The sequence below is a fragment of the Sorex araneus genome, chromosome 2 (assembly GCF_027595985.1).
Source record: "Sorex araneus isolate mSorAra2 chromosome 2, mSorAra2.pri, whole genome shotgun sequence".
In the NCBI taxonomy this organism is placed as follows: Eukaryota; Metazoa; Chordata; class Mammalia; order Eulipotyphla; family Soricidae; genus Sorex; species Sorex araneus.
In genome coordinates this window covers 284,295,322-284,301,322 of record NC_073303.1, presented here as the reverse complement: position 1 = coordinate 284,301,322, position 6,001 = coordinate 284,295,322, and the positions used below count along the sequence as shown (strand labels likewise).

General features: G+C 43.7%; 1 non-coding gene across 1 annotated transcript; it reads left to right on the top strand.

Annotated features, from left to right (window-relative positions):
- Nucleotides 1-2,808: 2,808 nt before the first annotated feature.
- LOC129402844 (U6 spliceosomal RNA) lies at nt 2,809-2,918 on the top strand. The gene has a single exon (XR_008628882.1). It is a non-coding gene; the product is annotated as a U6 spliceosomal RNA (small nuclear RNA).
- Nucleotides 2,919-6,001: the final 3,083 nt, after the last annotated feature.

Here is a 6,001-nt window from a genome sequence, read left to right as displayed (position 1 = left end):
TCCCCTCCTCGGCGGGCATGGGGTCGAGGCTTAGTTCTCTGGCTGGAGACAATCTGCAAGGAGCAGTCCATGTTGGAGTTGCTTCAGCTGGGTCTGGATTCACGCTCTTGCAGTTGTGGAGGAGCCGCACGTGCGTGTGGCCCCCGGGGTCACATCTCGGCAGTGGTGGGAGGGGACGGTGCCTCCCACCTTCCCAAGAGCACCCTTGTGCCCTTTTGCTGCGGTTTTTGTCGTAAAATCCCATCTGTGGTCGTCATAATATGGCGGTCCCCACACCCTTCATCCCTGGAAAGGGACAGGCGCAAGAGAGAAACACCTTTCCCCTCCTAGGCGCAGCCCTCAAAGAATTTTTAAAGTGTAACTGTCATGAACTTTTAATGACACATAGCATAAAAATAAATAGCACAAGAAATGTTAGCAAAGGAGGAGGAAATGGATAGAAACATAATTGTTAGAGGAGCCCTTCAAACAATTTCTCAGAAAAGTACTGCACACACAGTAACGAGCAGCAGCTCCTCAAATAAGGTGGCTTTGTTCAATGCTGTTTCGTTAAAGTAATGATAAGAAAATCCTGGCAATAGCGGACAAAATGCCATTTACTATTTGGACCTGCCTTTGTTATGCTGCTTTTGTTTAATTTTGCAGTTTCCAAGAATCTATCAAAAGTGGAGAGTGATGACCTGCCACAGTGGCAAGTTGAGAGATACTCCTAGTGCTGTTTTATCAAAATAAAGTTTATCACCACAGTAACCTGGACATTCTAGTGGCTGTATTTTTCTTAACAATGCATACTCCTTGTGGGTGCCTTTGGCATCCCTGTACTATAGCTTTGCACTTGATTTATGCCGTCTATAAGTCCTATTTGCATAGATGCTATGAACCAACCCTTCTTCTCTACGTGGGGAATCTCATCAGACCCATAAGTTATAAAATCTAGAGAGGTTTCATGGATGATTTGGAGGAAGAAAAAATAGTACAGGCTGAAAGAATCAGAAAAATATTTTTATGGTTATAAACTCTGAGACATTTTAAAGGAAAAGTCCTCCTAAAAGAATATCTGGGAAGCTCTATCACTAGCCATGGTCCAAAGACTCCGAAGTAAATATCAAAAGAGATCAGCAAGTGGCAGAATTTCTCCCAGATCCTGCACAAGGCTGTCATCCTGGAGCAACCTGGAGGGGTTGGGTGAGCCCAGTACTCTTCCAGACAGAGTCCTGGCACCCCAAAACGTCCACACGCCACAATCTCTGCCATGCTCATGGCCGGACTCCACTGCTCAATGAGCCTCATTCAAAAATTAATCTGTTGAAACATTCAGGTATGAAGTTTTGTGACGGAAATCTCCAAGCTTTCTCAGGGATGGGGATGAGCTACCTCCACCCATTTCCCTGTACTTCCGGAAGCCTGGTAGTCACACTCACATCCCAAAGCTGCCACTCAATTAAGAATTTAAGAATTTAACTCCAGCTGTATCATCCATTGATTGCATCCTTGCAACATCTTAAACTCCTTCAACAACTTAAACTGATAAACCAGGAGTAGCACACCAGAATTGGATGGGATGTAATGTGTAGAAGGCAATCAAGCTCAATTAACAAAATATAAACACAGAAGACTTAAGCTATAATAATATCTTAGTAATCTCTTTTTTTTGCTCATCAGTGTATTGTTATGAAACAAAATAAATGAATATACAATTCCAATAAAAGCAAAGCATGGGTTTCTTCCTACAAAATGGAATCAATCAACTGAGCATGTCATTTTACTGATGAGAAAGAACTGATAGACAGTTGTGTAAGGATAATAAAACTCTGTGTGTATGGCATAGTAAAACTGTATGGATAAAACATTAGCAGAAATACTTTTGTAAATCATACTAACTCAAAAATATTAAAATTAAATGATGAATAAAGATAAATATTAATGACTAAAGTAGCAAGAAACAAATATATATACATGTATGCATTAAAATTTTATCCAAAATAGTGCTTTAAATAGAAAAGTAAGAAATATTTTTCTCCTATGATTCATTATTTGTACATAAGAATGACTTATTTTTGTGTATTAACTTTGTAGCTGGCCACTTTGCTATATCGGTTTATTGTTTCTAGAAGGTTTAGAACTTAATGGCTTCATGGTGAGATACAACAATCTTCACTAACTTTCTTCTAAGGAAACATTTTTTGATCATCCTTTAAGCAAATTACCTATAACACTATCATCTCACTGCTCATCGATTTGCTCGGGCAGGCACCAGCAACGTCTCCATTGAGAGACTTGTTGTTACTGTTTTTGGCATATCGAATACACTACGGGTAGCTTGCCAGGCTCTGCCGCATGGGCGAGATACTCTTGGTAGCTTGCCGGGCTATCCAAGAGGGATGGAGGAATCGAACCCAGGTTGGTTGCGTACAAGGCAAATGCCCTACCCACTTCTGGCAGTGTAATACTTATAACAAGCAATGTAAAATACCACTGTAGTACTGTGGCACTGTCGTCCTGTTGTTCATTGATTTGCTCGAACAGGCACCAGCAACGTCTCCATTGTGAGATTTGTTGTTACTGTTTTTGGTATATCGAATACGCCACAGGTAGCTTGCCAGGCTCTGCCGTGCAGGCGGGATACTCTCGGTAGCTTGCCGGGCTCTCCGAGAGGGACAGAGGAATCGAACCTGGGTCGGCCGCATGCAAGGCGAACACCCTACCCGCTGTGCTATCGCAAAAATATAGAATGCTTCACAAATTTGCATGTCATCCTTGCACAGCAAGGATAGCACATATACTAAAATTGGAACATATACTCAACATATACTAAAATTCAGCAGCACATATACTAAAATTGGCATGATACAGAGAAGATTAGCATGGCCCCTGCACAAGGATGACAGGCAATGTAAAATAATGTAAAATAAATGATTGAGGGCCTACTATGGGGCAGACTCAAGTGGTGGTCGGGGAAATTGGAAATAATGGTGGTGGAAGGTGCAATGATGGTGGGGTTGGTGCTGGAATGTTAAATGTCTGTAACTAAACTAATGATTTAACAAAAAGAAGCTGGAGGTTTGGAAGCTACCAAGTTAAGTTCTCTCCTCTAAAAATCCCACAAACGAGAGAGATGGGGAAAGCAGTGAGTTAAGGGAAGAGGACCTTGGGGATTTGTCTTAATAATCACAGTGCTGTTGGGAGACTCGAAGCAGGATCCAGCTTAGAAATCTGGATTAGACAGATGTACAGCAGTCTTCTCCAAGAAAGGTTATTAGGCATATGGAAAAGCATTCGTCACCACTTATTATCAGGGAAATGCAAATCAAAACCACAGTGAGATATCATCTCACTCCAGGGAGAATGGCCCATGTCAAAGAGCCTGGAAACAATCACTGTTGGCGGGGATGCAGCTCAAAAGGAACCCTCATTTGCTGCTGGTGGGAACGTCAGCTGGTTCAGCCTCTGTGGAAAATTGTGTGGAGATTCCTCAAATGTGTAAGAATAGAACTCCCATACAACCCAAGGATTCCACTATTTTTTTTAATTTTATTTATTTTCATACAGTTGTTCACAACAATGGATTACATTCAATATTTTGACACCAGTCCCATCACCAATGCACCTTCCCACCACCATTATTTTTTAATTTTCCCACCATCACTCAATCCTGCCGAAAAGGCAGGTGCTAGATCATTTATTTTGTATTGCTTGTTATGAATAGCATAAGATGTTGCGCAGCTGTGAGAGTGGCTGTGTTCCTGGAATTCTAAAATTTTAGATAACTAGGGTCTGGAGAAATCTCTGCAGCTAGCTGCTTTGTTCCGAGATTCTTCTGTGTGTCTCTGGATCATGGCCGTTAAGGAGCTTAAATGGCAGCCAGAGGCAGTTCACGGGCATGCTCCAGGGTCTCACAGGGCCGAGGAGATAAGGACCCCCCATCCTCCTACCCCTTAAGGCCTGGAGTTTGCCGTCACTGAACCTGCGTACCTGCACTTCCCATTGGGTGCTGGAAGTTGGTGGCTGCCGGGATTCTAGGGGGCAGGTGGAGGGATGACGTCTGCTCCCATCTGAGAAACCCGGGTGAAGTTGGCCTGGCTTAAAGTCCGGAGGTATCTCTGCAGTGAGCTGCTCGATTCCATAATTCTTTTGCGTGTTTCTGGATCACTCCAATTTTCTTTTTTTGCTTTTTGGGTCACACCTGGCGATGCACAGGGGTTACTCCTGGCTCTGCACTCAGGAATTACTCCTGGCGGTGCTCAGGGGACCATATGGGATGCTGGGAATCGAACCCGGGTCGGCCGCGTGCAAGGCAAATGCCCTACCCACTGTGCTATTGCTCCAGCCCCTGGATCACTCCAATTTTTAATGTCTACTCCTCTCCCAAACACAAAAGCATGAATTCAAAAATATACATTCACACCTATCTTCATCGAAGTGCTCAGTACAATAGCTAAGATGTGGATGCTGTTCAATGACAGATGGGTGGTATAGAAGCTATGGTCCATATACACAATGGAATATTGTGCAGCTTTAAGAAAAGATGAAATCATGCTGGTTGTTGCAATGTGGACAGAACTGGAGGGCATCATGTTAAGTGAAATAAGTGAGAGGAAGAAGGATGAATACCAGATGATCTCACTCATCTGTAGTATAGACAGAGAGACAAAACAAAGGAATAGACTGTATTACAATGACAAGTAGTTGGTCTTGAATTACAGGACTCAGATTACCAAGCAGTGGATGGAAACGAAGAGGTGGACTAGAGATGACCCAGGGACAGTAGTGGAGGGTGACAGGCACTTAAGTGGTGTGGAGGTACAATAACTTCATACACTAATACTTTCAACACTATTGTAACCACGCTACTGAAACTACAATTTGAATACACAGAGACATGCATAAGAAATCCGGATGGGAGGGGGCTGGAACAATAGCACAGTGGGTAGGGAGTTTGCCTTGCATGCGGATGATCAGGGTTCGATTCCCAGCATTTCATATGGTCCCCTGAGCACCACTAGGAGTAATTCTTGAGAGCATGAGCTAGGAATAACCCCTGTGCATCACCAGGTGTGACCCAAAAAGAAAAAAAAAATCCAGATGGGAGACTGACCATCCCAAAAGTGAGAGAAAGCCACATAATTCAAGGGAGAGAATCTGGAATTAAGTTGGGTGGCGAGAACACTGGGAATGAAGAGGAAAATTGATGGTGACATGCGGGCAATGGAAAGCCAGCTGATATCGTACGCTAGACAAGACATCCTAAATAGCAGCAAATTTTGAATTGGATGTCCCAGTTAGCCTTCCATCTTCACCCAGTGCTTTCTCTGCCTTATGGGGTAACACAGAAACCATCTGTTCTCTCTTCCATATGACAATAGAGAGAAAAGCAGAGACGGGTTAGTCTTGGGTGCACAGAGCTAGCAGGAAAAGCCCTTTGAGCAGCTACAGCACACTCAGAGAAACCACATTTATCATTGGCCCAGGAAGCTGGACTGAGTTCCCCAGCCAGTGCTATCAATTCAATATTTACACACAATCTGGAGGTTGAAGTTCTTGTTACTGCCAGGAAGGGAAACAGGAAACGTTGCCAGAAAGAGAAGACCGCTTGCTACCCAAAGACTTGCCAAACCCAGCCCTCGGTGCTACATGCTCATTTGACAAGAGAATGAGGCAGAGTTCCTGGGAGACAATATGTCTTGACCAATAGCATTTCGGGTCCCTCTGCAGTTACATGTCCTTTTGGAGTTGACAGAAATGTAGCCCCCAGAGTACAGTGACTTGCCCAGTGCCACCACACAGCAAGAAATCATCTAAACTTAGAGTCAAACCAGTTGGCCATGCTACTGAATGACACAAACTGACCCACTGGACAGAGGGGAAGGAAAAAATAAGCCAGCATGTATCTAAGAAACAAACCTGGGTTAGGGCTCATTCAGTGTGTTCTCTGGGAAGGGGAGAAACCCTCGGGAGAGAGGAAATGAACGAGTTGAATCTTGGGTGAAGACACCAAGGCCCT